Here is an 11,884-nt window from a genome sequence, read left to right on the forward strand (position 1 = left end):
TGTGCAAGTAATTGGCCTCTCAATAGTGATATTATAACAAAGCGTGTAGCCAGATCAGAATAGAAGCAGTCTTAAATCTAGACTTTAAAATCTGTGGGTTAAGTACAGAAGCAAAGATAAATTAAATGATAAAATTATTTATTTATTATGTTATTTTTAAATAGGGGTGATAAATTCTTCACTAAAGTACTTACCTTTTGCACATAAATACTATAAAATTATATTAATGAGGAGACACGAAGTAGTCATACCAAATTAATATTAAATGTGCAGAAAGATTCAGATAATATGAAAAATACTTTTATAAATTATTAACTTTTATATATTAATAAATATAATTTACTGCATTAATATCCATTAAATATACTTTTACTTTATAATTAATTAATATATAATTAAAGTTTATTATAAAAGCTTACTTAATTCAAAAAACTGTATCATTATTTTCCGTCTTCCGTAATATTCTTTTCTTAAGATATGACTTAATTTATATAAATATTTTAAAATAACGTTTTAGTTTTATTAACTATTGATTTTCTTGAAGTTTTATGGAATAATGACATAAATAATCAGCGATAATAAGAGTATGACATAGAACAAGATACGAGAGAAGTATTACACCATTGATTAGAGTTGACAGAAAAAAAAAATATATATATATATTATTTACAATAAACAATGCTAAAACAACAGTAAATATTGTAAATAATTACATACAGGGTGGCCCAAAAATCAGTTGACTGTATTTCGTTTCCGTGTGTTTTAGATACAAGTACATATGTGAATAAGAATCGTAAATAAAAAAAAATATTGCTGTAATTGATACAAGATAAATCAGCAATTCAGTAACTGACTTTTGGGCCACCCTTATACAATTAATTTATTACGATTTAATTAATATAAAATATTTAAATCGTATTTAAGTAGAGCTATATCCGAACACGCGTACTGTACACATACGAATCTTGTGAATTGTTGTGTGTATGAGCAGAATAAAAAATCTATCAAGAATATTATTTATTTATTTATTTTTTCATTTTTCTATAAAATAAATACAGTTTATATATAAATATGTATTGTAGTAAATCGAGAACCGTGTTAGAGGTTCTCGTGTGAAATACACTGCAGCAATAAAGCAACTTTATATGTTATATATAACTAACGAAACCCGATTCTTTTTATTAAAATCGATAATATATATAGAGAGAGTTCGAGTCACAACGAAAAAATGATATACGAGAAAAGTCTATACACACAGAGCCCGAAGAACGAAAAAAAAGGGAGGGGGGTCAAGTGGACATCCAGAAAAAAATGATTGATGGGTAACACAAGAAAGGTATAAGATCCTCAGGAATGATGTAAGCATCTGACGGACATACAGAAGAGATGGATTTATATGTTAGATAATAGAACTGTAGACCAGGGTCTCCTATGGTATTTGGGGTTAGAAATGACAAGCTTTAAGGACTTTGAAAAATATACATTATATATATACGTGTTATATAAGTTCAAGGTTGAGGAATCTCTCATCCATTACAGTAAAACACGTTCAAGGTGTCGAGAAGGACGACGAGAATTGACTATGAAGATTGATAAAGTAGTACAAATGAGGGTGCTTTGTCTTAATATATGTGAGAAATATGACCTGTAAATGTAATATACAGTATTTTCACACTGTCTTTAATTCCACTTAAAACAGTTTCTCACAAACTTAAAATATGGAAGCAATTGCTTAAATTGGAGAATTATTTTTCAAAAACTAATGATAATTAATGATATTATTTTAAATATGTCTGTATATTACGGGATGGGTAGGAATAAAATATTAACTGTTAACTAACTTACGGGTCACTCTCTTATGTACTGTACTGTACTGTACATTTAGCCCAGCTCTAAACAATTTCCTATATCGAGGGTTTACTTTATAATATTTTAAATAGTTACTTATATCTTATATAAGTTTATCAAATTTAGTAATTAAAAAACGGATTTATTTGTATTTACAGAATTTATTCGAATGACATTCATTGTAAAGAAAAAATAAAATAAAATAGATTAAGTTGCATTCAAGCAATACTTGGAAATTTTCTTTAACTTTATTAGGAAGTATGTGACTATCATGTAAACTGTTTCCTTATCTACAAATCATTCTATTGTACAAATGCACAAATCTCTGTAACTTTTGTATGCAGAATGGGAACTAATTGTCTCCTATTCATGTACTAAAGTACATCTCGCCGTAAAGAATAAGCAGAAAATTACATCATAAAATTTTTATCTTTACGACGTAACAGGCCAATTTTCGCCTATTCCGTAACAGTAATGCGTTGTTATGAGACAAACGTGATAATCTACACTTAACAGTCACGTTTTATTATGACCTTCTACTAAAATAGTTTAAAACTTTTTGAGAATGCTGTAAAATTTTAAGACGTGATAAGTTGATGAGCTTCTTACTACTTTACATTAAATGGTCCCATTGTAAAATACGGCTTTGTCAAAAAATAAAAAAGGAGTGAAATTAATTGTAAACAAACAGAAGTGTTTACCTTTATTCAGCATTTTTACAAAATAAAATTATTTTATTAAATATTTCTGTATATATGTAGGGTTGGACCAAAGGTTAATTAACCGAAATAATTTAAGGACCTAAATTACAAATAATATATAAATAGGGTGGCCCGAAAGCCAGTTAACCGATATATGTTGTAAGATCAATTTAAATTACTTAAAAATAGGTTAGAAGAACGCTTTAAAAATTTCTCGGTTAACTGAATATTTGGCCAGACTGTATATATATATATATATATATATATATAATGATAATAATTATATAAAGAATCGCTATATAATTAATATATTATATACATAATAAACTTATAACTCTATATCGAAGGCAATTTTATAAAATATTCATAAGTTTTTGCATTTTTCTTATTTCCTTTAAAATTTTATTTTATTTATTTATTCTTTAAATGTAAAGCAAAGTTGGAAGGTTGATATATTATATTTTAAATATGCATATATATATATATATATATGTATATAAAGAAAGGAATTTCGATTTGGAATTGGTTGTTGTAAAGGAAAACATCACTTCAACTATCTCTAGTCAAAAATAGTCATTTTAGAAAAGATGTATTGATATTGAATTTCTTATTCAAAAGGCTAAAAAAGAAATAAAAAATAAAATAAAATTCAAAAAAAAAAAATATAAAAATTCAAAATACTCGTTTCACTCTTTCAGAACTGTAATGTAACTCCTTATATTTTATGTTTTACTACTGAATATTAAAACAAAATATTTATATAAAGTGCGAGGTTTATGTATTAAAATATCTTCTCTCCTTTGTAACCAGCTTTGGAATAAAACTTATAAATAAATAAATAGTGTATTATTTTGCCGGAATGTAATTTTTAGTCGTATTTTAATTAAAAATATATGCTTTCAATTTTAGTAGTGTTTTGCCCCTGTAAATCATACTACTCCTGATAACAACCGAGTCATGCCGGTCATCTCATTAACTCGTTCTCGAGAAAATTTTCAATTGAAATCACGTGATTTTCGGTTCATACAGAAAGTTCGTATATATTTAATCAATGACTCCATTACCAGTTTTCCATATCCGATCTTGACCTTCATCTATGTAACTCCATTCTCGACGGACAGACAGATAACAGATGAAATGTTAATTTTGAAAATTCCAGCCCAATAAGAAAACATACTAATAATTTAAATTTAAAATAATAAAAAAAGTTATTTTATTATAATATTTAAATAATAACGATATTATTTTATGAAGTAATTCAAATATAACACGCAAATTTTACTATTACCTCGCGCTTCATCATTGTTTCTATCTCTGGCTGCAAATTTACTTTACTATAAAAAGTATGTTAATTAATTACGAATAAAAATTAAATATATATATATATATATATTACTAAATAAAAAAAAACAATTTATTTTTGTATATTTATAAATATTTTATTAAAAGAAACGAAACAGGATAACATCAATCATACAGCTGAGGATGGAGGAAAAAATCAGCCAGAGGGAAATAGGAAAAAAAAAATTCTTTCAAGACTTATTTAAAATCTTTCTATTTTATCCTCGAAAGATGATAAAAATAAGAGGAAAAAAATCCTGTGAAAGATGGCAGAAAATTATTTCTTAGATCCGACAGTTTCATATCATTTTGGTAAAAGTGTAAATAGATATTTTTATATATCGACTTCTTCAAACAAGTTTCTATGATTTTTTTTTAGTGTCAGACAAACTGACAGGCTTTCGACATCGCTAGAAAGGTAAATTATAAATGAGAACCATGAGATTTCACGTAATATATATATATATATATATATATAAGTAAAGGGATTACTCATGTTTACTGATGTATACAGCCATGATTTAGACAAATTATTTTCCTCATAACATATATAAAATCGAAAATAAAATATTTAAAACCGTTAAAAATAAAGATTAATTTATAAAATCTATTAATTTTCGAAATTAATATATAATTTAGTACAAGTTTCTTCTCTTAATTGGCTAATTAAGTGGACAAATTATTAATTAAAATAAAATTTCCGATTTAAAAATATACCAACGTACCTCGTTATGGCGGTGTCGTTTATTTGCCTTAGAAACTAACACTAAAAGAATTATATATTTTTCTTAATTCGGGGTCCTTCGGTTTAGCGTTATATGTTTTGGTGGTAACAATTAATTCTCAGAATACTCTATGAAGCGAGAATTCATTTGTGCTTTATGAGGTTGGCGAGGTTTATTCGTTAAAAATTAACACGAAAAAAAAGCATAGGATGTTTAATTTAATTGATTAATTAAATAACTAAAAATATATTTTACTGTTATTCTGTATTTTAGTATACATGTTAATGGGATTCGTTCGTTATATCGGGGTAGATGTTATCGTTTTAGGGATATCGCCTGTGTAAAATAAGTAAGTTTTTCGTTTAAACTTTATAAAAAAGAACTTTTAATAAACATTTGCTTTATAAGAAAACATCATTAATAAAAGAGATTTCGAAGTTAAATTCTTATTTATTATCATAAGACGAGAAATTGTATATCATATTTTATAAAGGAGAAGAAAAACGTCTGTTAAAGCTGTCTTCCGAATTTGAGATTTTCTTTTTTACCTGACAGTTTCTGTTAAATATTGAGAAAAAATTTTAATGGATTATGCAAGTCTCAAATGCATTTACTTGTAGAATATATAAATATACACCCCCTGGATACATAAGTTTATTTTAAAATCCGTATTCTACACATAATTTTACGCAACGGCGATAAGTAAAATCCGAGGGTAAAAATCTTCGATATATAAAAATATGTCAGCTATAAAAGCAAGTTTTAAATTTTAAAAATATTTTTCTGATTGAAGTGCTTTAAATAATAAGTTTTTAAAGTGTTTTTCCGTTAAAATTAACGGATATAAAAGCATTTCTAGGAAAATTAATTATCGTATTATACTGTAGTAAATCCTCGATTTAACGTTTATTTTCATGTTTGATTAAATAAGATAAGGCGCAACACGTAAGATGAAGAATTTTCTATGGAAAATTGCCCCCTGTTTAGTGTTAGACTCGAGAAAAAAACCAGAAAAACTCCACGTGACCAGCCTGTTGGTGAAGCACATGTATATGCTTTTAATATATTCTTTTAAAAGACATTCGATTTAATGAACTTTCGGAAATAGCGGACACTCCATCAGTTTGTTAAGTCGAGAGCCTACTGAACTTCGAATTTAAGTTTCACCCCGACTTTTAAAGTATATTTTTAGGGAAAAATTGGATGTTAATTAAAAGTAAATGTGGTATAAAAGTAATTATTAGAGTAAAAACGTTTAATAATATATTTAAAATGTTAATTAAACGTGGCAAATTATATGATAACTTTTCAAGAACAACAAAGAATATTAAGACACATTCCAACTTTTAAAATATATTTACTTTAAATTTTAAAATGTACTTAAAGTAAAATATAATTAATAAAAAAATAAAATAAACAGGAAATACAATTAAATTTTTATTATGTGCCATAGACTATTACAAATTTAAAATTCAGAAATAAATAAATTCGAAATAACACGAACATAAAATATATATATATATATATATATATACAGTCCAACCTCTAATAACGGCCACCTCTAAACAGCGGCCATTCTTTTTTCAGGAATTGTTTTGAATAATGTATACAAAATAACCTTCAAACAACGGCCCCTCTGAAAAACACCATTTATGTTCTCGTCGATGGCCGTTGTTTACAGGTTTGACCATATTTATTTACTTTATATAATATAATTTTTGACAAATAAATACACTTTTCTTATTCGATATTAATGATTTTTAAAATAAAATTTTGTAAACTATTTTATTTTTAAAATATAAATTGAATTAGATAAAGTATTAAACCCGTTTAATTATTTACTCCAGTTCTGTAAAATAAACTCAATCTTTTATATCAATTTTTAAATTGGAAATAATTTTATTTATTAAAGATTTATTTTCTAATTTTATTTCTTGGAGCAAAAAAAAAAAAAAAAAAATAAGCATGCAATGAGTAAAAATAAAAACATTAGAGAACTTTTTTGTTAAAAATATAGTATTTCAAATGCAAATTCGATTATCTGTGTGTTTCGGTTATCCGGAAACATTTTTCTCCATCATTATCCGTGATAATGATGAGGAAGAATGGACGATGCGCTAAAAGGGTGTCTTCCTATAAGAAACTATCTCCTACTTAGATGTTAGACAGATAAAGATAACCCGGAAAACTCCACGACGTTGGTCAGATACGAACCCACGACTAGTATTTAATCAATGATTTAGCATTCCGCTACTAATGCGCCTTCTTTTGTATATCTGTAGATATAGGTAGCTACTAGAACTGTGGACGAAGAGTACTCTTAGATAATGTATACGTATGTGTTCAATTCACGTTCAAATCTTTTTCCTACTTATTTGATTTTTTCTTTATTTATTTACAATAATAAAGGGCTCGAGTTCCTTACCCTCTTGGTTACGCTACTATTTATTGTTTAAAAGGTTTATACTTACACAATACGCGAATTGCAACACAATATATATCTTTTAAAATATTTTTATATTTATATTTACTGTATATCTGCCAAATACCCTGATGGAACATTTTCTTCTTTTTCTTGTCCCTTTTCTCATCCCTTCTCTCCCTTTTCCTCTCTCTTTCCCTCTTCTCTATCTCTCTCTCTACACTCTCTGTCGTCCCTTTTTGAAGCGTAATTTTGCTGCAATTTTTAAATTGCAGACCTATATATCTCTATTGTCGCCGTCTGATGTCTGTCCTTTGTTAATCTCTAGAACGGAATTAGATAGATGACTAGCATCACTCGATGGTTATCAGAGGAAGTATGATGTACAGGGACAATACACTACTAATTTGAGGTGGAGAGCATATATTTTAAATAAAGAAAATAATTAAAAATATTTTTATATAATATGTCAGATAACATTTAGAGAAAAAGATAGTTTTAATAGACGCACCAAGCTTCAATTTTTATAATTAAAGAAAAATCGAAAAAATGGATTGGTAATTTTTCTCAAAAGTAACAAGTATATAGAAAAATGATACCAATGAATGCGGTTGTTAGAAAAGGCGAATAAAAGGCGAAGAAAAACTCCAAAAATGCAATAGAAAGAACACAATTTTAATCAAACAAAAAGCTAAGTTACAGTAAAATTGCTATTGAATGGGTACTAAACAACAAACGAATAACTAATCTTTCGATACTTCTCACAATGACAAACATAAATAAAATATCTGAACGAATAGAGAAATAAGAATTTCTCAGACGAGTTATAATCATCAAAAATTTAACATTTAAAAGACTTGCTAAAATAAAATTTTAATCTAGTAAATAACATGGAAATCGCAATTAAAAAAATTATTCTTAAAATTTTAAATTTCTTATATATAATTCGTTTTTTAAATTATTCAATATCCTCAAATAAAAATAGCTAATAATTCAAACAGGTTCGTAATTCAAGTAAAAATAGCTTAAAATTCATTTAAATGATTTAATATGATTTTATATTAAAATATAAACTGTAAATATTTTCCATTAATTTTAAAATGTGACATTATTATTATTATTTTAGTTACTAGAGAGAAGAAGACCTTAGGGTAATGTATAGTTCGAAAGTCAGAAAATTTAATATATTGTCTTTCTACTAAGGATTTGTTTTGCCTTTCAATATACCGTTTCGCTGAATTCTTATAGAAGAGCTGTTATTTTATGTAATTACAATTACTGTGTAAACAATTTTCAATAAATAGTATATATATTTTTCATACATTTTTGTTTACCCTATCTGCTAAGTCTCCTATCTGCCAATATCCTACTGAGTTATTTTGTTCTTAATCCCTTTCTTCCCTTCTCTCTCACACTTACTCTCTCACTCTCTCTTTTCCTCTGTCATTCTCTCCCCCTCTCTCCCTCTCTCCATATTCCTCACACTCTCTCTCTCCTTCTTTCTTACACCGTCATTTCCCTTCCTCACCTCTTCTCTCTTCTTTCTTCATCTCTCCCTTATTCTTATTTTTCCCTCTCTTCCCCTCTCTCTTTCACCGTCTCTCTTCTCCTCTCTCTTTCCCTCTCTACCTCTCTCATTTATCTAAGTTGTGTTTTGTTTTGGTTGTTATGCCTTGACTCTGGTTCGGCATAGTTCACAGCAACCGGTGTCGACCCAGTATAACCCACTACACCCAACATAATAATACCATATTGACTTTATATATTTACGTTTACAGAGTAAACATTTCTAAAAAGTATCATTGAGTATTGACAACTTACAGAAAGTTAATAATTTACACATGAAAAGATATTTATAAAATTTACTTTTCTAGCGATGTAGATTATATATTAAAAATTTCACTTAACATATTTACCTTTAAACGTATTTATTTACTGATTATATAATTTATTTGAGTGTTATTCTTTATGCAAGATCTCAATATATATATATATTGTAAACATTTGTAATCAACAGAGAAAGAAGTCAGAAGGAAATAAAATTATGTGGAAGATAAATATGATCTAAATGGTTTCCAAGGCCTGAGAGAGTTAAGATGTGAGAAGGAAACCATAAAAATGCGACGTGAATAAATTAAATACATGTACTTTTCTGTCTGGAAGTCAGGATAAATGGTCATACTACAATTTCTCTACGTAACTTAGGATTGATCATTTCATTATCTTATGGAATTACGTAGCTAGATAAATCATGGTATTACATATTCGATGTATAACACACCGGGAAGAAATCATTAAACTCCAAATCAGATGTGGAAAGCTTAGGGACTGGAAACCCCGATTAACTATATGCGAATTTCCAATCTGAACCGGAAATCACGTCATTTTTTAAATTTAAAAGACAATTAAAAATTTCATCTCTTCTATATGCATTCATTTACGGTATTATATAGGCTTACAGTATATACAGTGGCGAATTAACCATTAGGCTGAGTAGGCTTATGGCTAAGGGCCCGAAAGGGGCGCCCGAGAGCATAAAAATTGCTTAATTGATATGTTATTAAAATGACACGTTATTTAATGTAACTTAATATCATTTCATACTGTTCAACACAAGGAGGGCCTTATAAAAACTCAGCCTATGGGCCCGGATGATAGTTAATAAACCACTAAGTATTTAAATATAACTACCAGGATGCAAGACAAGGTAGAGGAACAACTTATCTTCACTCGCATTATTCAAGGCCGTCATTCCTGATAACTTACTTCATATAATCTCTTCTATTGTCTTCTAAAGTTGTTATTACTCTGTTTATATGCGTTTGTATCTATAATATTGTAAACAAGTTCAAAAGTTATTGTCTACAGGTATAAAATTAAAATAGCAACACTTTCAACACGTACTTTATTTAAAATACGTTGAAAAAATAGCCTTAATTTATCTAGGACTGGACTAAAAGTAGTTTCTTAATTAAACAACAAAAATTTTATTTATTTATTTATTATACTTTTTGGAATTTCTTCTATTAGGTTCATCAACAGAGAACTGACAGTAAAGAGAAAAGGGCGGGATTCCATCTAAAGTGAATTGAAGTATTCTTACATGGAAGCTGTACATCGTCAATAGGAAAACACCAGATTTTTTGGGAACAAATTTGTCAGAAACACGTCCAGGAAAAATATCTTCATAATAGAATTCTGTTCAGTGTCAGAAAACAAGAATACGAGACAAACAAAAATTATTGCGACGTAGTCACAATGCCAGGCTGCAATTTTTAATCAAATTTTTAATTTATTTAATTTAAAATATATGCACTCCACCTCAAATTAGTAGCGCCTTACCCCTGTACATCATACTTTTCCTGATAACAACGGAATCATGCCGGTTATCTACGTAATTCCGTTCTGGAGGAAATTTTTGGATTAAAATCACGTGACCTCTGTTCTAGACCGGAAGTTCGTATACAGTTAAACGAGGCCCTCTACGCCTATGCTTTTCATGTTTAGTGTCGTCTATCTGACATCTTTCTCAAGATTAAGGAAAAACAGTCAGATTAAAAAAAGGGACCGGAGTGGGAATTTATAGGTCTAGAATTTTAACAGGGTGGCCCAAAAGTTAGTTAACAGGGTTTTGCTTTAGGTGTTCCGGATACAACTGTAAATATGGATCGTAGTTTGAGTTTAGAAGAGGTATGTTTTTGTACCAATTTTGTGGGATTGTTTACGAAATAATACAGAAATGTGTTCTTTACAATTTTAACTGACTTTTGGACTTCACGTGTATTCATTTTGTTCGTTGTTTAGTGGATGATTTACTTAAATTCAATTTTTGATATTTTTAGAACATAATCAGAAAGAAAAAGTTCGGCTCCAGAAAAAAATTCAGTACAACTAATGTAATCAGTAAGTTTCAGTTTGATGTTTATTTCTAAACTTATATAAAATAACATTAAAAAATTAAATAAAATTTAATTTTACGATAGTTTTATGACATTCAAGCATCTGCTATCGTAATATCAAATTATAACAGGCACTTTCATAAAAATAATTACTTTTCAAGTCGGTTATTGTTATAGAAATAAATTTTTAATTGGCTCCAAATTTTGGGAAGAAAGAATAAAGTAAAGCGGTAATTGTTTCACTTTCTGACATCATTTGTAAATTGTGAAGGAGATAAATATTATAATGCGTATTTAATATTGGAAGATGTATTATTAGGGGGTAGACCCCACTTAAGTGTATATGCTGAAGAAAGGAAGCGAGTGAAGGGATGAGAAAGTATGAAAAATATATAGGAAATTTGTTGACACAATAGTTGTAATTACATAAATAACAGCTTTACTATAATAGTCACCTGTACTTCTTTTAGTATTTCAGGATTATCTATACACTACAGGCTTCTGAGCTGATACCTTTTACTTGTATTGTTCAGTGGGACAGTATAGTGAAAAATACAAAAGTCAATACAAAACCTGAAAGATAGACAACAATAAAGCCACTTTACATATTACAAAGTTTATACACAGGCAAAATATATGTAGATATATATATGTTACAGTCAAAACCCGTTTTTAGTTAGAACGCGTTTTAACTAGTTGAAACCAGTTTATACTGAATGTCTTTGTTAAAACCTGTTTTGTCTAGTTAAAACTAGTTTTAACTCAAATTCAGTTTTGACTAGCAGTAAATTCTAGTTTTAACTACACAAAATGGGTTTTGTCTAGTTAATTTACTGCTGTACATGATTTGATTTTAGATAAAACTAGTTTTAACTATTAACATCAGTTAAAACTAATTTTAGCTACATAAATATGAGTTTGGGGGAAATAAATAAAGTTATGTATTCA

The sequence above is a fragment of the Centruroides vittatus genome, unplaced genomic scaffold (genome assembly GCF_030686945.1).
Source record: "Centruroides vittatus isolate TY-2023 unplaced genomic scaffold, ASM3068694v2 contig_1215, whole genome shotgun sequence".
Classification (NCBI taxonomy): domain Eukaryota; kingdom Metazoa; phylum Arthropoda; class Arachnida; order Scorpiones; family Buthidae; genus Centruroides; species Centruroides vittatus.